Source organism: Tachypleus tridentatus, chromosome 7 (assembly GCF_004210375.1).
Source record: "Tachypleus tridentatus isolate NWPU-2018 chromosome 7, ASM421037v1, whole genome shotgun sequence".
Classification (NCBI taxonomy): Eukaryota; Metazoa; Arthropoda; class Merostomata; order Xiphosura; family Limulidae; genus Tachypleus; species Tachypleus tridentatus.
The window spans coordinates 82,462,822-82,485,491 of record NC_134831.1 but is presented as its reverse complement, the minus strand read 5'-3'; the positions used below and the strand labels follow the sequence as shown (position 1 = coordinate 82,485,491).

Sequence of the window (22,670 nt, the reverse complement as noted above, 5' to 3'; positions counted from 1 at the left end):
CTGCCAAAATATATATACATATATTAATTAATTAAATATCATACAGAACTGTGATATTTTGCCCTGTTAGCAAATCTCTAAAACGCATATGTTTATCAATCATTCAAATATTCAACAATATTTTTATTCAAGCATGTCTTTGAATCAATATGGACTTCTATTTACACCATAATCTACATTTAGAACTTTAAAATATTCTTTAAGATAAATATTAGTGGCAATCGATCCATTTTAATAGAAAAGTCAAACGGTAAGAACAAATCAGCACCATCTATATCTGAATAATGCGACTAAATACCGTTCAGATAAAAATATGTGTTTAGCAGGCGTGTGTAATATACATACATTTTCAACTTTTTATTTTAAAGTTTTAGAAATACAAATGAAGTTTTATTAAACTGTAAATTTAATGTTTTAAACAATCTAGACGATATTACATTAAATACCCAGCGTAAGCACATAACATCCAATCACACGTTGTGTGTACTTTTTTTAACATATAAAAAATTAAATTAAAACGCTATTCAACCTCGTATTAAGCACGTGTTGATTTTCAGCCGAAATAGTTTAATTTGTTCACATTACTACTGTAGTGCTCTTCTATCTTATCAGGCCCATTACTCAATTTACTTGGAAGTTTATTTATGGACTTAGAAGCTTGTTTAATTTTATTCCGTCTGTTTTGTTTGTTTGGAATGAAACACAAAGCTACACAATGTATTATCTCTGCTCTCCCACCACAGGCATTGACCCAAGTTTTCTAGCGTTGTGAGTCCGAAGACATATCATGGGATTGATTATTCTACCTTAAAATAGCGCCTACGAATTTTGTTTGATATCAAGGAACACTGGGCTATATTTTATATGTTTAGAGTAAAATTGGTTATAAAAGGATCACTATCCACTTAAGAACTGGTAAACAGAATTACTTCCAAATAAAGTTAAGTTTTGGTCGTAATTCACTGTTGGTCGGGTTTTCTCTGAAGTGCCTTTAAGTCTCATATAAATGTATACATTTGAATTAAGGACTTAAAATAGTACAAATATTTAAAATCAAATTAGGCATTTAAAAATTGACACATGTGTTAGATACCTTATAAATATATTATCTTTCATGACATTTTAAAATTAATTCAATTTAACATCGACCTTGTTCTTAAAGTATGTTATATCACAGCAAAGTTTAGTCAATTTTCAATAAAATAAATTTCGTGTAACTCAACACTGTTTACAATATACCATCAGCCGGTTTTAACAAAACAATTGTTAACAACCACTCAGTTCTACATGTACACCATTTAAGAAAGAATATCAAAATATAACATATTCGACTTAAAATTAAATCATTAAAAGAAAAGTTATTTTCTTCTAAATTCGTTATCAATTATTATTTGACATAATATTTTAAATCTAAACATTTTATTTTTCTGTGCAGTACCTATGATTTTACTGTTTTATTACGTTCATTAAATTCATGTAATTATTGGATCATAAATAATTAAAACAACAGTTACAAAGACCGAGGTTTGACGTATCAGTGTACATTAAAGATTAAATCTTAGCTGTTTATTTTCTATATGTCACAGTTATTGTTCGTAAATTTATTCATAGTTAATAACTTTAACTCCAGATGTCAATTATTTCTTTTCTTGTTTCCTTGCACGTGCCTATACTGCAAACCTCAGATTGTCACCCAATCCGATTTCAGGTCACTTTCTTTCTTCTAGTGTAAGAAATAGAAAAATAATTTATCAAAATATCGCTTTGAAATAACAAATTAGTTTTTATGAAATTATTACATTATTTTGAATAACACAACTAACAAATTTCGAAACTATTATCCATCTGAATATCTCTAACAGTTCTCTCCTTGACAAGCATATATATATGTATTTATATATACGTTTAAAATATATTATTAATTGTCAACACCCACACAGCAGTTTGAAACACGAATCAAATTATATACTTTTAATTCATTTCTGAATTGTATATTCGAAATAATTACAATTTTCAAATTCTCGTATATCGTTTACAAATTATTTCTGTATGGTCTTTAGGTATCACTGGTATTAATAGATGGAGCACAAATTAGCTGCGGTTCCTCAAAATTTCATTTTTTTTGATAATATATTACCTTCTTACAATTCTAGATGTCATGAGAATATACAGAGTTACCACTCCACCTCATATGCCTTCAATTTTAAAATCATGAAATATATTCACACTGAAAATTTTGATTCCTAGAGAGATAGAAATGCTCACAGTAAAAGTGAATCCCTGAGCTTGAATCCCATGTCTTTATACAACAGGCGATAAACGTACACCTTAGTGAAAGATATATCATTAAAAAAAAAAAAAACAGTAACTTATTCCATGAAAATATTCAAACAACACAACATGAATTATTTGTCATTTCCTCACGACATGTTGTTTCTCAGAATTGAACTAAAGTATTATTTTCGGGACCAAACTACAATGTTATTTTGTTAGGAAAATATTGGAATGTTGTCTTTTCAGTACAGCAGTTATGATGTTATCCAAAAGTAAGAAATTTTTCTTGAACTGAAAATCAATTAGTGTGGGAAATATTATTCAAATATATAACTATAATTAAGGTTTTACACCATAACATTTCTGTCTTTACCCTTATATATCTCCAGAAGTCTCCAGAAACTCAATAGGTTTGTCTACTTATTTATCAATATTATTTTCCAATGTAGACTACAAAGTTATTAGTTTCGTTTGAACACCGTGTTAATTAAACTTGCCCACTAATATACATCAAGTTATTCCTATTAATTGCTCTGACCCTGGCTTGAGGTCATCACTGGTATGCACATTCAGTAACCAGGGTTGAAGTTGAAAAACGAAAGAATTTATAAAATATTCCTTAAACGTCGGGCCAATGTTCTAGAGTCCCTTTACGGTTCTGTAGAAACTATTCCAGGATCACCACTATAACCACAATACTCATTATGCTTTATTACAAGTTTAATAATGGTGGTTTCACGTAAAAAAAATACTTAAAGTTTAATTATCTCTCCACAGATAGAGATGGAACTATTTGTAAAACATTTATTTCTAACACGAAGAAAGTAGCAATCTTTTACATATACACTTTAACTTTATATCAAGTGGATTCTTTGATATTGTGAACAATCTTTGTTGTATATTTTCCTCATAATTAGTAATATAATATTAAGCATTCATCTAATTGGAAGCTTAGCATGTTGATGCATTGTAACCACTCCCACCATTTGTATATGCTCCGATTCAGAGCTATATCTTAAACATTCTTTCATGACTTAAGCCCTCTCAGTAAACATAGCGGTATGTCTGCGGACTTACAACGCTAAAACCGGGTTTCGATATCCGTTGTGGGCAGAGCACAGATAGAACATTGTGTAGCTTTCGCTTAATTCAAAAGAACAACAAGAATAAAGAAATACATGACTTAAATGATAAAACATTACTTGCAAAACAAAAAACGAGAAGGTGCTGGTGTAGTTATTATTCAGGAAATTCTCCGATAGTTTTGAGTTTTAATCTAAAGTATTATGACACTTGTAGAATGAAACAAAATGTATCCACCAGTGAAAATGTGTTGGGAAACTGGTTGATACTAACGAAAAAGAAATGTGTGACTAGAAAAAAGTCACACATTTAAAGGAGTATTTTTGAAAACATTTATTATATTTGTCCAACATTCACAATACTTAGTTAGGTCGACTATATTTAAGTTTATTTTGAAGCCAAACTCGACGTCACTTCCATTTTACACAATACTACTATTAAAGCGAGAAGTGAATTCAAACAAAACCGACGTAATTTCTCCAGTGCTAAAAGCCTATCCTATAAACAAACAACTGAATTTTCGAATAGTTTCTCATAACTCTAACACTTAATTCAGTGTTTTCAAACTATGGTTTCTGAACTTTTTGAGAGCTCGCAACTTTTCAGGTAGTATTCTGATAAAATTATATTATAGCTAAAGCATAATAATTTATACGCATCCATCATACTGAGTACATTATAACTTGAAGACTCTCATGAGAAATATAAATGTGAGTGTTGTAGGTTTTTTTGTGTTGCTTTCTTTTAAATTAAATGTCCTGTGATTTGTTTAATTATGGAACAAGATACTATAAACAACGAATCTGCTTTGCATGTATCTATATTACCAATATTACTGTTAGTCTGTTTTGTGTTAATGAATGTTTAAATTATTTCCATAGTTGTATTTCTTTTTTTTATACAGCAGGGAAAACAGTCAGTCAATACAACTCTTAGCTAACTTTAGAATAACTTGTAACTAATAATGGTATTGGCCGACACATTACAATTCTCTAATAGATGATATAGCTGGTATTTAAATATACTGTCCTCTTAATGTAAGTTTGTTATTTTGAGCAATTTAATAATTCCCACATACCTATTCATATAACTCTTTTTACTGTTTAGCTAACCATGGCTTGAAGGTACGTTTGAGAGCTAAAACACGAACAAATGGCTTCATCACTCGTTAATAACTGTGTAGTTTTGTGCTTAAGAATCGTTTTATTCTCTAACTTATTTATTATTTTTTCAAGCCAATTTTCATTTGTTGCTGGTATTGTTTTCTTCCACTTGACAAACTCTCGGAAATGACGTTATTGAAAGTATAATTACATGAAACGAAACGTTCTGTAAATAAATCATTAATCTTCATTACAGTCTTCTCTATCACATGATCACACATGGGAAAAGATTCCGAATACAGACTGACAAATTCAAATCACACCAGAGAGTGTTTTCACAATCCATCTAGTGTACGAGAACGTCGGTTTCCTAGCACTCGTTTCAACAGTGCGATAACATAATTTCGTAGGTGCTGCTTCTGCTTACTAAAACGGTGTGTGTTGCTATTAAATAATAAGAACAGACATATTTAAAAAAACCTTATCTATAGCGGTGTGTTTATTCAAGACTGTTAGAAGTTACGAAATGCTTCGCTGAAAATATACATGAACATAAACAATGCTTGGTGACTGTTAATCACGTAAAGATAAGAACATTTTCTGCTTGAAATTTACCAGTTCCGCTAGAGAACTGGTACACTCAAACAATATATTAATGAACTAAAGGGCAAAGGAGTGATCTTTATGCAATAAGTATAACCGTCTTCAATTTTAAACTATTGACCAATAAAAGGGCAGTCCGTTAACAGTATCTTCCCCAACAAGAGAGGTGTCTATCTCCCGGTAACAATGCTTATTATCAATATTATAACCCACCTGTATCTGAAAGTAAACAATGAATTTAACAACGCCACAAGTCGAACTTCACACCTCTGGCTAAGCAAACAGTCAAGTTAACCATTCGTTATTATTCAGATACGACATAAGAAGTTCTGGCCTTTATATAATTAAATCAAATTTTTGAAAGTATTTATATTTATATTCATGAAGTTATCTGTGTGTGTGTTTTGTACATGATGCAACTGAATGATGTGAGATTCAAAACAGTCTGTTTTGAAAATATTTTAATAAATATATTACAACATAGAACACAATGTTATGTGAGTTAAATTAATCAGAAATATTGAAAGAAAATTAATTACAAACGAAAGACCAGCTAGTTTGGTAACTTGTGAAGGTATCTGGGCTTACGTTAAACAGCTTCCTCAGTATCGAAGTACAATAAACTATGAGTTTTCCTTAAAACAATAACATACTGACAGTGGTTAATTATTTATATATACATGACATTGTGGGTGAATTGGATGTCTGCTAAACGTGTTTTTAAATGGAATAATGTCCACAACACTAAACTCGTATCTAAAGAAAATCACTTAGAACACAACACAATAATGCTGTTGAAAATAAATGATATATTTTGAGCTCCCATCACGAAAAACTAGTAGGATAATAGATATCAAGTGTTGTTATGAATTAAATAAACTTCGATATATAGACAGAGTAATATTTGGTTTCTAAACACTTATTTCCATTTCAGTACACAACAACTTAAAGAAACACGTCTCTGCAAGGGTGTGTTGTTCCCGAATTTTGAAACCGCTATGTAAATAAAATTTCATTGCACCTGTGTTTAAAATGTCTACAAGAAGACGCAGTTTCCCGTAGCCTTCTTCTTTAACAAGTTGAACACATCTTTTAATCATTAAATTCCCTATTCCAAAACCACGTAGATTTTTCTTTACATGCACTCTGGTCAAATACGGAATATTTTTGTCTCTTTGGATTATAACTGTTTCTACAACTTCACCTTCAATAATTCCTACTAGAAAAAGTGTGATTCTTTTGGAAGGACGAGGATACCATGGTCATTACGTCTGGACTTAATTTGTTATAACTATATGTGTGAATCATTTGTATGATTGAATGTGATGATTTTAAACCTCCTGTTAATCCAAACGAAATTCCAAATAGTACAGTATATGTAAAGCTAGAAGTAAACACGTTGAACAAAATGACAGCTATTTGTGTTACAATCCAAACTTTCGTATTTCTGTAGTTTGATGATATTGTGATACAGATAATGTTTTTACTATCTCTGTTAAATTCAGTCAAAAGAAACTTTTCACAGCTGGTTCATCATCAACTGTTATTGGTTTAATCATGATGTTGGATGTAGAAAACGTATGATCATTGATGTTTGAAGAAGCCATAGAACAATGGTGGACAGTTGAAGAAGTCGTCTAATAAAAATATACTCTTTGTTTCTGTTTAAAATAAAGAACATAAAGGTCTCATGTAGCAAGACAAGAGGTTAAACCTTGTATTTATATTATGAGGCAGTCTGTCTAGACGTATTGGTTATCGGGTGAAATTTTCAATAGATATTACAACTTTAACATATAGTCCCAACATTTCAGTGTCAATTTATATAAGACTGATAATATTTTATTTTAAACACTGTATCACAAACGCAACAAAACCTGAAAGACCTGGATTGAAGACTGGTAATCCACTCTACACAAAATTAAAACACTAATGAAAGAGGGAAAACAACCACAAGAAAGAAGACAACTTCGACAACCGTTCGACCAACGACCAGTAACCCATTTTTGTTTTTTTTCAGGTAGAATTGAAAACATCTATTTCATAGAAACACGTCAAAATTGTAGCTTAAACAACTTTTCAAATAATTTTCACACAAAACCATCAACATAATTTCACAGAAAAGAAAACTAAAAAACAACCTCGTACGAAAAAATATTAGTTCTGTAAACAACCTGAAAGAAGAGAACAACATCAAATTTCTAAAATCAGATAAAGGCAATACCTTAGTTAAAAAAACAACAACAAATGAATACATTCAAAAAATAAACATCTTATCAGATACAAAAATTTAAAAACAAATAAAAACCAATTAAACAAAGTGCTACTACAAATGAAACACAAACCAACACAATCTCAGAAAATCTTCATGCTTACCTGCGAAACAACGACCTACGCACACAACAACTCTACGTTATCCCTAAACCCCACAAACCCGATTGTCCACTACGACTCATCATATCGACGTATAAGTAATTTAACTACAACTTCAATAAATATATAAAGTTGGTATTTTCTAAATATCTAACATCAGCAGGGTTCTTTTTCAAAGACTCTTTTAACTTTAAATCCATTATTAATCAAATAAATCATAAAGTATTAATGGCCAGATTTGATGTAATCTCACTCTTCAACCACCATTGAAGCCTGCAAGATGGTTTTAGAACTTTATATCCAAAACACCAACCCATTGATACACATTCCCAGCGACAAATTTATAAACTTATAGAATTCACTACCACCAAAACTGACTTTATATTCAATAACTAAAACTTCCTACAAATAAATGGCCTAATTTCATGTCACCAGTTGTAGCTGACATTTTTATGACACAGCTTGAATCTCAGGCGATCAGCTCAACTTGACACCCACCACTAAACTGGTACAGATATTTGACAATACAATCGTTGGATTCACATGAACAGAACAAACATTTAGATTTTTTCAACCACGTTAATTTCACCTGTGAATACGAAAACCTACCCAAATAGCACTTCTTAATTTTTAGATCACTAGAACCGAAACCTAGTTCAAAAATGAAATTCACAGAAAAATTACCCACAATGGATTATACATTCCCTTGGACTAAGCACAAGAAAAAAAAACACAACATGTTAAGAAACAAATAAACACAGCCACAAAACTATGTTCACCCAATAAAATTAACGATGAAATCAACAAAAAAACAACATTTCATCAACATCAAGAAATGTTTCCAAAAATCGTTGAAAAAAATTATACATTCACACCTAGACCAGCAACAAACATATGGTAATTAATCCCAATAAAAAACAAACTGCAACACCATACAGTGGTGCATAACATATGTTCTCGATATCACCAAAAAAAATACCCAACGTTTGGAAAACAAATTATAACAAAACACAAAATTCCAGTAAACACATATTTATTCAAAAACCAGGTACAAAACTAAAGTCTATACTGCATAAAAATTACATTGACAAACACAACACCATCATTATTTATAAAATACAATACAACAACTTTCACGGCTTCTCTATTGGGGAAACAAACAGCAAAATAGAAACTAGATTAATAAATACAAAAAAAAACACCTACACAAGTTTTTGAACATTACAAGTCAAATAAACACAACATAACCATAAATAACACCCAGATACTAAGTACGGAAAGAAATATAAACAAACCTAAAATCGCAAAAGCACAACTTATACATTCAACAATTAAAGTAAAATTGAAAGGGAACACTTTTATAACATACTAATTAATAACCTAACATCAAACTGCAACACTTCCTACAATCCCGTATTTGTGTATACTCTCATCCCTAAGACTTGTTGCAAATTCTCTCTTTATTAACCTGTAGATGACCTAGGGTGTCCAATGGTTGTTCTCTGCTTTATTGGTAAAAATGTTAATACCCATACTAACAGTTCTGAGATACATTAATAAATAATGTATTTCTATCAAAGTATAATATTCTCTCAAGTTTCGTGCAGTGTTTGTTCCTTATGGTGTCTATAGACGTCCTTGTAAAGAAGTTAGGTGTAGAAGGTGGTAATGCCCAATAGCGTCACAGTGGTATCTCTGTGGAGTTTTACCGCTAAATATCGCTTTTCAATACCCGTGGCCGGTAGAACACAGATAGACCTCTGTGTTGTTTTTTTAATTTCGCGTAAAGTACTAAAGGGCTATCTGCGCTAGCCGTCGCTAATTTACCTGTGTAAGACAAGAGGGAAGGCAGCTAGTCATCACCACCCACTACAAACTCTTGGGCTACCCTTTTACTCACGAATAGTGGTATTGACCGTCACTTCATAACGCCTCCACGGCTGATAGGGTGAGTATGTTTGGTAAGAAGGGGATTCGAACTCACGATCCTCAGATTACGTGTAGCTTGTCGTTCAACAACAACAAAAAAAAACAAACAACAATGTTTCGTTTTAACTTCAAAATGTGGCATTGTAACGATTACTTTACTTGATTTAGTTTTGTGCAGGTGTGTATCTTACCTGTACCAACAAGTACCTGCGGGTTTGCAAACAGTTCAATAGAAATGACGGCTAATTAAGTTAGAATTTTATTACCAGACGTAATACGTGAATACAGCAACGCTATATAAGAGCCATGAATGAACCAGCGTGTTATACATATACCTACTTACAAAAAACTTCATGTTGGATATAGGATGAGCAACAAAATAAAAGAAATGTGTTTTTCCTGTGCAAAAAACTAAGACATTTACAATTGAGATATATGTATATTATAGTTTATTAAAGAGAAAATTGAATATAAACTCGCTGGAAAACAAGGAAGAAGACCAACTATAAACATTAGTAGAAGACTTTGCTAAGGTTTTTATAAAGCGCCAAGGTGAAAACACAAAATACACATGTACGGGCTACCATTAGAATGAGAGCAAAGAAAGTACTCCAGCTCAGCCTGGTGAAAATACTAGTGGTACAATATTCCATCAATGGTGTCTCAGATGTTGAGAAACACATTTTGTATTTCATGATAAAGAAAAAGCTAAGTGGGAAAAAGAGACAGTAACCCTATATACATGACATAGGAATGTCTTGTTAAGCGTCTGATAAGATACTGTTGTTGTGAAATACTTTGAGTTGCTACCACTTAGTGTAACAATTACATCATACTTCTATTGTGAACAGTTAGATCGCTTGAATATTGCCCTGAAGGAAAAAAGGCCTTTTTTGATCAATCGTAAAGATGTTGCGTTTCACCAGGATAATTCCCGGTCCCATACAGCAAGGGTCACATCTGCAAAGGTTGAAGAGCTAGAGTGGAATAAACTTCCACATTCTCCTTATTCTACAGTCCTTGCTTCATCTGCTTATCATCTATTCCGAAGTTTACAGAACTATCTTGATAGAAAAGAGCTCGGAACACATAAAGTTGTCAAAACTATCCACTCTTCATTCTCTTTGTCCAAACCCAAAGAATTTTACAGAAGTGACATTCAGAAGCTTGTAAACCGTTAGCAGGAAGTAATTAATAATAATGGAACATACATTATTGATTAAAATAATATTAAAAGCGTTTAAAATCATTTCTCTTTTTCTGAGGCTAAAATAGGACCTTACTTAAGGTATGACCTGATACATACACCAGTGGAAAGGTGTTGGTAAACTTGTTCATACTAACGAAGAAGAAATGACTAGAAAAATTTCACACTTATACACAAGTATGTTCTTTAAAATATTTATTATATTTGTCCATCATCCGCAGTACTGAGTTAGATTCATTATATTTATGTTTATTCTTACTTTGTTTTTCATTATTTTGAAGGAAATCGGGACGTGTTCTCCATTTTCCACAAAACCTTAAAACCGAGTACTGATCGCGTTATTTCTTCAGTTTTAAAAATCTATTCTTCAAACAACTGAATTCTTCGATTAATTTTTCATAAGTCTAACACATTAATCTAGTGTTACCAAAATGTATTTCATGAACTCTTTTAGAGTTTGCAATTTTTCAGGAGGTTTTCGGAAAAACTCCATTATAGCGAGAGCTTAAGTTTGTTTACGCATCCATCACATTGAGTATATTATAACTTAAAGCCTTTACGTGAGAAATGTAAACGTGAGGGTTCTAAGTGTTGTTTTATATTAATTTAAATGGACAGTTTGAGTTGTTTTTAATATTAAAACGAAGAACAAATTGAGGATTAATGAAAGTGATACAAATTAGAAAGGTGAAGTCCTGGAAGAGTGTTGGTGTAATAACATTAATGTAATTATTAATTAAAAATGTAATAATAAATAGTTTGTCATAAAAGTGCCATAAAAACATATTTTATGTCAGAATTGTTGTAATGTAGAGTCAGGTTTTACAGCTTTATTGAGAAAAATACATTTTGTTCATCTTCCTCTGTCTGTTAGTTTATTTGTTTTATGAGTGTTTATATTTATCGTTGTGTGAAATGTAAACTATTATTTGTTGCCAAAATATCACGTTGTATTTCCGAAACAGTTAAGATATATAAGACAATGGAAGAATCGACCATTCAGTTTCTAGTCACTTCAGTTTAGGTACCTGCTTTGCAAGTACCTTGTAACTGACGGCATTGAAAATAGCGAGACGAAGACTTTGTATTTTGAGTTTATTACAAACCTACCAGAATACTATTTGTACACGCTGTCTATTTTTTCTTTCTTTTTACTAGAGGGAAGAATGTTAGTCAATACAACCATCAGGTAACTTTTGGATTACTTTTAGCTAATAATTGTATTAACCATCACATTATGATGACCCTTCAGATGAAAGGAAAAGTGTTTAATTATATGGTCCTCTTTATGTCAGTTTGTTCATTTTCTTCAATTTAATAATTCACACATATCAATTCATATAATCCTTCCTGTTTAGTTGACCCACCTGGCTCAGAAGTAAGTTTGAGGACCTATAACACTAACAAAGGGGCTTTATCACTCATTTATGATTGTTTAGTTCTGTGCTTAAAAATCGTTTTATTCTTTAATTTATTTATCATGTTTTCAAGCCACTTTTCATTTGTTACTAGTATTGTTTCCTTCCACTTCACAAACACTCAGAAACAACGTTATTGAAAGTATATTTACCTGAAACGACACTTTCTGTAAATAAATCATTAATCTTCATTACAGTCTTCTTTATCAGACAACCACACATCTTAACTATAACCTTGAAGAGAGGCTTCAATAGTAAACGTTTGCGAATACAGACAAGCATATTCAAGTCACACCACTCCACCGAATAGTATTTCCACAGTCCATCTAGTGAAAGATCATAGCAGAAAGAATAGATAAAAAAGCCACCTCCACGACTACCATTTACCTGCCATACGTGCATCATTTCAGTTAAAACTCAAATGCGTAGCCAAGAAATTCAACATAGAAGTCTGGTAGAAATCCTATAATACGTTAAGATCTATTTTGGTAAAAACACACACAATAACCTATCAAAGAGAATCTGAAACACGTCATCCTAAAATTATGTGTTCCTTCAACAATACATACATTGGAGAAACATAAGAAAGCTCGCAACAAGTATGAAATAACGTAAAGATAGTACAAGACTATTAAGAACACAAAATTCAACCACAGCAGAACAGGCCACGTCAATTGGACACAGAATAAACTGTGAGAAAACTGGAATCATTGACATAGACAAATTCTGAAAGACAACAAAAATTAAGAGTCATTCAATATTAACACTCTTAGACCTTCACTAAACAAAGATTCCAGATTAGAAGTGAGTAACCTGTGGTTACCATTGGTTGAAACTACAGGAAAACTCTCCTCCAATCAGAAACACTCATAATCTAACCAATAATAACACGCTCTCTACAATCGACCAGGACAGCATTCCTTGAAACACCAATCGATCTGCTAACAATATATGACCGGTTCATAAAATTAGCAGATCGCTTCTACCCAAAGTCAAGAATAGAAACACTCAAACACGTCAAATATCTCAACTAGCTGACACCCCCAGCCCTGGGTAAAATACACCTCGCCACTAAATTGGATCATTAACCATACCGATTAGTGTTTCCTTATTTAGCTGTCAATAAATTTCAACATTTCAGATTTGAGCATTGGAGAGGTGTCGAATAATCTACCCAACAATGAAAGTGGTTTTCTCAGGGCACTCCGGTTTCTCACATAAATAAATTTCCTGCAGTCGATCTATAGATCCCAGTTCCCCGGCCCTGAAAGGATTCCTTTCTCCCTCACTCTTTCTTTCCTTTTTCTCACCTTCATCCAGTCTTTGTCATTCTCTAGGGATTTTCCCTCTCTTCTTTCTCTTTACTGCCTCCCACACAACACACAAGGGTACTGCAGCCTGGATCTCTCTGCTCAACCATCGTTTTCACCGCCAGAACTCCTAAGTGAATGTGGCTGCTCCTCTAACAGCGATTTCTTCGAGCTTTATCCCAGCTATTTCTGACTCACGGATTTACCATCTCTAAACAACCAAGATTCACCCCTATTTCCTAAATTATGTCTAACCTCTGAACTCGTGCAGGCCTAAAGAGAAACAATAGAATCTGAGAGCCCCTAATTTGCCTCTATGAGGTTTAAAATCCCGAACCACTGCCATAACAAATTGGAATGGGAATGAAAACACATTCTGGTCCAGTATAGTAGATATCACCAAGCAAAATATACATGCTAAATCGCTCTGCTATTATGTTATTCTCGATGCGAGGACCAACTTCTCCAGTCACCTTACCGCTTTCGCCAGTAATCGTCGACTGACTACCGCCGCTACAAATCGCCAATTTTATCGCTCAGGCCACTCCAGGTACAACCACACATCCTACCAGGACCCAAATCCTGCGTCGACGCGGAATTCTCTTCCAGACCTTCACGTCTAAAGATCTGTAATATTTATGTTTACCCTGGAACACTGAAATCAACGTCAACTGTTTGACCACGAAAAGCTTTATCCATCTAATTTCTGTTTTTTTCTCAGAGGCGTTGACACATCTATTCATGTAGCAGAAACGAAACATACCACAGAATGCCAACCCAAGACAGATATATACGCCATCTACCGGATTTCCTCCAAACATACCAATCAAGCCAATAAATTCATCAGGATTGTTTTTACCTCTAAGCACAGTGCCGATTACATTTTCTCCTCCGCAAGCACAGCGGTAAGTCTAACGGAGTTACAACGCTAAAATCAGGGGTTTGATTCCCCTCGGTGGGCTGAGCAGATAGCTCTTTGTGGCTTTGCTATACGAAAAACACACAAACACACACAGTGTTGAACGCCCATGTCGTCGCTTCTCCAAACCAGGGATATCTAAGCCCCCGAAGAACCACAACGAGGACAATCAACTGAAGACTTCCCACAGCCAGCCACTGATTTACCGCTCAATCAACAACGAACCAGGAAAAGCACGCAACCTTATTCAAGCAACTCTGCATGGATGACGCTAACCACTACTTCCAGCAACATCCCAATATTCACCATAAGGAACAAAGACAATGCCACTCAGACTGACGACGTCCCCAACCCCCAGCTACGACCTAATCTAAACAAGAAATGTAACAGATCCTGCTAGACACCAAACTCAAATACAAGTGTTACAACCACACGCCAGACTCAAACCATGTAAGTAACGACCACCGACACATCAGTTGAAACAGACAACCAGAACACTATCACTCAGAAGACACAATCTGAAATTGCAAAAAACTCAAATTATTCCAGACCGGTAAAGAACAATACACCAAAGAAGAACAGCCAGTGGACTCAACTCCACCCTCACAATCGTCCTCATAACCTCTGAGCACCAGATGTGAACGCAAGTTCAACATGAATTTTTTCGCTGCTTTACAAGATCGCAGCAAGTCGTTTTCCAAGCCACCATCCAACTAACTACTTCCACATTTTTGCCTTAAGTCACATGTGTTTCATTTCTGTGTGTATTATTCACCTTGATTTCCGTTTTAGCTACTTCCGGGCACGGTCTCGGTATTTTATTTGGCGCCCTGGACGTGAAAGTGGGTTTTTTCTGGGTACTCCCATCCCCCCCCCCCACAGCACACCTAAATCCGAGGCATTGGATCTTTAGATACCAGCCAGGGCAACTTGATCTATGATCATTGCCCGGCCACGAATGGTGATGTTTAGGTTGATGCTTCGTTTCGTCTGCCGTCTAAAGTTTCAGACTGCGGGTTCCGCCCTTGAACACTTCCTTCGTGCCGATTTCATCTCGCTCGGCAGGTGACAGGCTCATACTGCCCCACTTCACTTCATTGCATCAAACAAACCAAATTAAAATATACAAAATCCCCTCGTAAAGATAAATAAATAATCTTCCACGTGCAAGGAGAAAGAGGAACGACAACATCAGACTTCTCTCTCTCTCTAAACTAAACTCTTGCCACGGTTTTGTTGTTGTTGTTACACACATACCTTGACCTGGAGACGAAGGGCGGAAGACTTTCGAATTGTCGTCCTCTACACTTGTGTCTCCACCACAAGCAGTTGCCGTCCATTCTACAAAATGTCATTCTGAACACTCTGCCGAAACAATATGTGAAAGTAAAACCAGCTTATTTATATTAACTTTTTTATCCTGTTTTATTCATTTAAGATTTTGCTTTATTGCACTATGAATTACTGAGAACTTGTTGGAATATAAAATATATTGTAAAATAAAAATATATGTAAATACTTGGGTAAATAGCACTTCTCTCCAAGACGAAAGATTCGTGTGAAACATCTTCTGTATAAAATGGATATTGAAGTAGATGTATAACTTTGGAAACAAGTCAACATATTATTTATCGTCAACGATCTAGATTCGTGTCACAGAATATTAAAACATACTGTATTCCTTCGTATATAAATTGTGTAAAGAACATAGATATGAATACAGAATATTTTACAGGTTCTACCTACCTATACACTACAGATGTTTATAACTTTAGAACAAACAGCCATGTAATATACCTGACTGTATGTGAAGAGAAGTCACGAAATACTATAGCACAGGATCAAGGTAAGACATTCTTCATATATTTACTTGAAACAAAAAACAACGTTACTGTAGACAGAGGTAACATTTAACTGACCTTTATCTTACACTAGTAATGAAACGTACTCTTACACGTTTGCAACTGCTACATGTGATAAGGATCTGTAAAAAAGATATCTTGGTAGAAACTACTGGTAGGTTTAAATTTCTAATTCTCCATGTTGTTAAGAGTGTGTTACACGGTTGGTCTTTCACACATAGTATGTTAGTTGTATTATATTTCTAACTAGAAAAATCATGTTTTATTGATATTTCATAAGTAGAGTCATGAATGTCAGTATAATTAGTGTTTCGAAAATGAAACGTTTTTTGTGGCAGAACATTCAATTTAGAAGTATGTCAGAATTTTTTATTGCTTTCTGCATGTTACTAATAGTTATTACAAGTACGATCCTGAATCTTATATCTGGTCAGGAGCTGAATATTTTATCGAAAATAAGAAACTTAATAATTCTGAATTTATATTGTCACATTTCGCTGAAGCTAGCTAAATTGATTGGCTTTACACAGTTGACTCTTACCAATTATGATATTTTATGCCTTCTTAGATAATTCTAACTTTCAAAGCAATTCAATGAGGTTGAACGGCTGGAAATGTTCGAAATCTATAAACGTTCTTGAAGAAATTCTGTAGTTTTCTATTATTGGACGTTAATCACCACTAAAGCTTCTTAGGCCTACAGAATACTTACAGTAACTGTTTAATAATATACTATTTTTCTCGGAGCGTTGGTTTCACAATAAGAATCACGTGAGTTTCTCGACGTTTCAACAATGTTCTTGCTCGTTTTTGTAGGTATTATCACGACTATTTTCTTGAGCGCACATAACTCTTCGAACTTTCGATATTTATTATACTTGGTTAGCCAGTCTGATTTTAGGATAATATATTTCTTTTAATTTGAGAAATAAACCGCTTAATACCTAAAACATCACTTTGAAATAAAAAATGGTGTTTGTAATGTCGTAAGATTACTATGTGTTTATTTTGGATAACACAAGTAACAAAAGAAAAGTGCGTAACTTTTATCCATTTGAACTTATGTGATATTTCACTTGTTGAGAAATATACATATATATAAGTTTAATGAACATAACTCGATGTTAACAAGAAAATAGTTTTACATATGAAATAAAGATATATATTAAATTTATTTCAAAATTGCACATTCGAAATAATCACAGTTCTTAAATTCTCGTATCTTTTAAAAACATATTTTAGTGTGTTCTTTAGGTATCACTTTGATATTACTAGACGGCCCTCAAATTAGCGAGTGCAATTACGTAAATTTAAATATTTCTTTTGATCGTGTATTATATTTTTCTGATAAGAGATGGTACTACCATATACCGAGTTACCAATCTTGTATTCTCGAAATTTTGAATCATATGAAATATATTCACTCTGATTAATTTGATTCTCATCATATTCATGAGGTAAATATTACTTAAATTATTAAAGTTTACATCGTAACATCTCTGTCGTGGAAGTGTTCGAACAGTTACAATAATAAAATGCATGAAACACTGATATCATCCCACACTTCACACGTTGTCTGACATGCCTCAGAAACTTAGGACCAATCACTAGATGTCTCTTCTTTGGAATCAAGAAACACTTGGATATAAAACTGTTCCACATGGAATAATACAAACACATCTTATAAATGCCATCAGTTATTGACCAGATATGGAAACATTGCTACAGTTTCATAGTGAAAAGAAAAACGGAAACTGATACCGTGTTTTTGAACAAACATTATAAAAACAATTATCAATATCCTGATGGCTTATCTGTGGAATTGTTTTGTTCACAGTGGAATCTTTGAAATCCTTATTTCGTGAGTGTCTTTAACATTTTCCTTCTACAAGGATGGCCAAGCGTGGTAAGGTATTCAGCCTTTCAGCCGTGGGGCCTTTATAATGTTACGGTCAATCCCACTATTTGTTGGTTAAAGAGTAGCTCAAGAGTTGGCGGTGGGTGGTGATGACTAATCTTACACTGCTAAATTAGGGATGGCTAGCGCAGAATGCCCTCGAGCAGATTTGCGCAAAATTCAAAAAACAAACAACAAGCAAACATTCTGCAAGGATGTCTTTCCCCTGATACATCTAGACGAGTGGCTCTTAATCTGTAAAGACAACAGTAAATCACAAGTCCTGTCTTCTTATCAACTAATATTCCTGCCCAAAGTAGACTACAAGCTTGTTCCCAATGTCATTAGTTTTCGTTTGAACACTATTTATTTGAAGTTGTTCACTAATGTATTTATAACTTTCTGTAGTGTTGTAATTATTATTTAAAATTTAAAGTAAGATATTCTTATCACTTGCTCCGACCCTGGTGTGTATTCACCAATGGTATGCAACATACAGTAACCAATGGTGAAATCGGAAAGCATAGATTTACCACTATTCTCCTTAACATAGGTCTAGTTATCTAGGGCCCTTGTAGGAACCATTATAACATCATCACTTTAACCTTAATACACACCATGCTTTATAAGAAGTAAATGCTATTTTCGCGTCAAAACATACTTTTGTTTGTTTTGAAATTTCGCACAAAGCTACTCGAGGGTTATCTGTGCTAGCCGTCCCTAATTTAGCAGTTTAAGACTAGAGGGGAGGCAGCTAGTTATCACCACCCACCGCCATCTCTTGGGCTACTCTTTTACCAAGGAATAGTGGGATCGACCCTCATATTACGAGCCGCACGCCTTCACACGCTTGGCCATGCCATGCCCAAAGCATACTTAGAAGCTTGATTATTTCTCAGAAGATGGAGATGATATAAAACTATCGGTAAAACTTTTCTTTCAAACACAAACGAAGAAAAACCTTTTTAATACTTGCATAACTTTATCTTCAGTGACTTCCTTGATGTTGTAAACAAATATTTTCTCGTAAATCGTAACAGGATATCTAGCATTCAACTAACTGATGCTTAACATGTTAATAAATTTTAATATTAAGTTCTTACATCTCCTGTTTTTGGCTGCTGAGATTTTTCAGCACTCTTAACTCTGGCGTTAATCTGTTGAATGTACACGTTGGATGAATGCTATTGCTAGATTCAATCACAATTTCTCAGAGGAAAGAGAATCACATGACAATTACAGAGGATTGTTTAGGACAATAGTGAGTATTGGGCATGAAATTGGCATTTATTTGGTAGATAAGACTTTGCGCATGTCATACAATGTAGGGATGTGGTTCTATGATAACCATCCATATGTGTAATTCGTCTAATATTTCTTCTAAAGTATGATAACATGCGCTTCTACTATTCCTGAACAGTCATGAACTTCCTGAGAGAAAAGGTTATTAAGAGAAACTACTGGTCAGTTAGCTCACCACACATGTGATTCACCTGGAAACAAAACTGATACAGTGTATTCTGGTGGCTCTAACATAGAAGCGAGAAATGTTACCCTTGTAGATCCAGCGTAGGTACACGAATCATTTTAAATATTAAAAGTTGAGTAGATTTAATGGATACGTTATTTGAAACTAAATGGATAAGAAAGTAGACCTATTAAACTCTAAACTTCATTTAAAATTCATTACAAGTCAAAAATTAGCAAAATGGAGAAATTAAGGACTTAACTGACGTAATATAAACAACGAAATGACGTAATTTCTCAATAACAGAAGAAACATGCGAAATACCAATTAATACGTTTGCTTTAATACCTACCGTTAAATACCGTTAGAGAACCAGGCAATATTATTGTTATTGGAATTATTTAGAAACAAAAGACAGTATTATCTGAACTATTTTGTAATGAGTTAATTCACACTGACATCTGTGTTCTTTACACTACATTGTGAGACATATACGTAACCACAATCATAGCTGGGATCTGGGAAATGGATTATAAACTCCGTTTTTACTTAGTCTCATCCTTTAGCAGTTAACATCAAGCAGACATAACTGATATCGTTGGATAAGGTGGTATCACCAGTTCTAGCCAATATTTTTATGACAGAATGTGAAACACATGCAATTAACACAGCATAACATCCACCACTATACTGGTACAAATATGTAGACGACACGATTGCGGGATTCATATCTACAAAACACACACTTAATTTTACCAATCACATTAACTCTATAATCCCAACATTAACTTCAATTGTGAACAGGAAGAAAGCAATCAAATATCATTTGTTAACCTCAAAATTACAAGAACCGGTACACAATTTAAAACAGAAACTCATCGAAAAAATCACCCATACTGGACTATACATTCCTTGGGACTCAGCACATGAAACAAAACAAAAACTCAACATACTAAGAAACCAAATAAACACAGCCATAAAACTATGCTCACCAGATAAAATTAACGACGAATTAGGCAAAATAATACAATACTTCATCAACATCAATAAGTTTCCTCTACAAACCGTAGAAAACATTATATGTACACACCTTGACAAAAAGCAAAATCAACTAACAAAAGTAAATATATCTCACGAGTTAAAAAATCACGAAACCATATACAGCCGCATACCATATATTCCCGACATTAACCGAAATATAACCAACATTTGGCAAAAACGAAATATGACGTTCCAGTTAAGACTAAATTTTCTTCAAAAACCAGGCACAAAACTTAGATCTATGCTGTGTAAAAACTACCCTGACAAACGCCACACCAACATTATTTATAAAATACAACATGATAACTGCTAAGAATTCTATATTGAAGAAACATGTAGAAAAATGGAAACGAGATTAACAGAACTCAAAATTTCACTTTCACAGGTTTTCGAATACTGCAAACAAAATAAACAAACGCAGAATTAAAGAAGCCTCACTTATACAACAACTCAAACCCAAAATAAATCAATACAAATAAACATCTTTATACCTATATTAATAAATATAATCCAATATCTAAGCACGCCTTCTACATTCCTACACTCAATTACACACACTCCTTAAAACACGTGGTCAGCTATCGGTCATTTACCTCTTTATTTCTTTGTGAACCTGAGGATGGCAGAAGAAGGTCGAAACGTTTTCTCGTCATCACTGTTGTAGTCAATTCCATTTCTAAAAGTAGACACCAAGCATGTTTTCCTTATATTGACAATAAACATTTCTTGACTCTGTTCATAATTGGAGTTTAAACTAGAGATCCAGAGAAAATTCTATCCTTTTACAGCAAAGAACAATAGAATGTATTGCGTTTATTTACCTTTGTTTTACTGTCGCACGAAACATACTCGCCTTTTCAGCCTTGGGGGCATTATGACGTGATGGTAAATCCCACTTTTCATTGGTAAAAGAGTAGCCAGAGTAGATCTTGTCTTATTTTGCTAACTTAGAGACGTTCATCGCAGATAGATCTCGTGTAGCTTTGCTCGAAATTCAAAAATAAACTCCAGTGTTAGGAACGAAAAACCCGCTGACTGCACTCCATCTGTGTTTTTATTCATTCTTAATTTTGATTTGGTTTTTAAAGAACGCGTCAGATGACAAGCTTACAGAATAGTGAAGTATCGGTTCCTTTTTAATTAGTACTTACATGAACATGTCGGTATTCTATATGATAATTTAATATGATTTTAAAGATAATGAAAACGCAACAATTTCAATGGTATGATTTCCTGTACTTATATTAATGTACGCCATTTTCTATTCTGAGATAAACAGTATCGCTTTGTAACAAAGAAATCAAACTCCTTCTAACCTTCTTGAACGAATAAAATCAAGTAACAAGAATGAACATATTACATCATCATTTAAACAACTGAACGAGTAAATTATGACTTCCCTCATTGGTTAGGAAGTTATGTAAAAATTACCTTTACAACTGTATATTACTGAAATACAAATTACTACATGAGATATAATTCACAAACCTGAACAGAACCTTACGAGACTTGAGAAAATACGAAAGCGTTTAATTATTCAATCAGTAGAGAAATAGTTGGAAATGTTATTAGAAACATCCAGGTGAGTACCTATAAAGAGAGCTAGATCTATAGATAGGGAATAAATTGGTCAAGTTTAACATCAATACAACTCCAGTAACAACAGTAATATATAATGACACGACTTTATTTGTACGTGTTCTTAAAACCCAACTAACACAGGAGCGTTTTGACAGAAATTAATGGTTCTCATACATTTTTTATTGTGCATATTTATTATACATTTGAAGCCTTAAGGAATGTGTCTATTTGTTAACAGTTTTGTGTTAATTAGTGGGTGAACGTAAACTTTATTAAATTGCCTGGATATAGTTCCTTAGTTTAGTGTCTCAGGTAGAAACAACTGTTATCTAATATATTGTACTTTTTTTGGAGGGAGGATAAGAGAAGTTATATTATCATAACGAGCAGTATTGGTATATTATAACATTAAATCAGTTCTCATTGCATTAATTTTCTGAGTAATTCCAAAATGTTCATAATTCTCTAATTTTTTTTACAATAAAGGTTTATATAAATTTCTAATCACAAAAAAGCCAACTTTTGTGTAGTGTTCGTGGAATAATTGCTACTGATGTATTGTAGGTAAGTAGTTAATTACTCACCCTGTTCATTACTGCTAA

General features: G+C 33.3%; 1 pseudogene; it reads left to right on the top strand.

Annotated features, from left to right (window-relative positions):
- LOC143257706 (uncharacterized) overlaps positions 1–14,840 on the top strand; it is a 28,741-nt pseudogene extending 13,901 nt beyond the window's left edge.
- Positions 14,841–22,670: the final 7,830 nt, after the last annotated feature.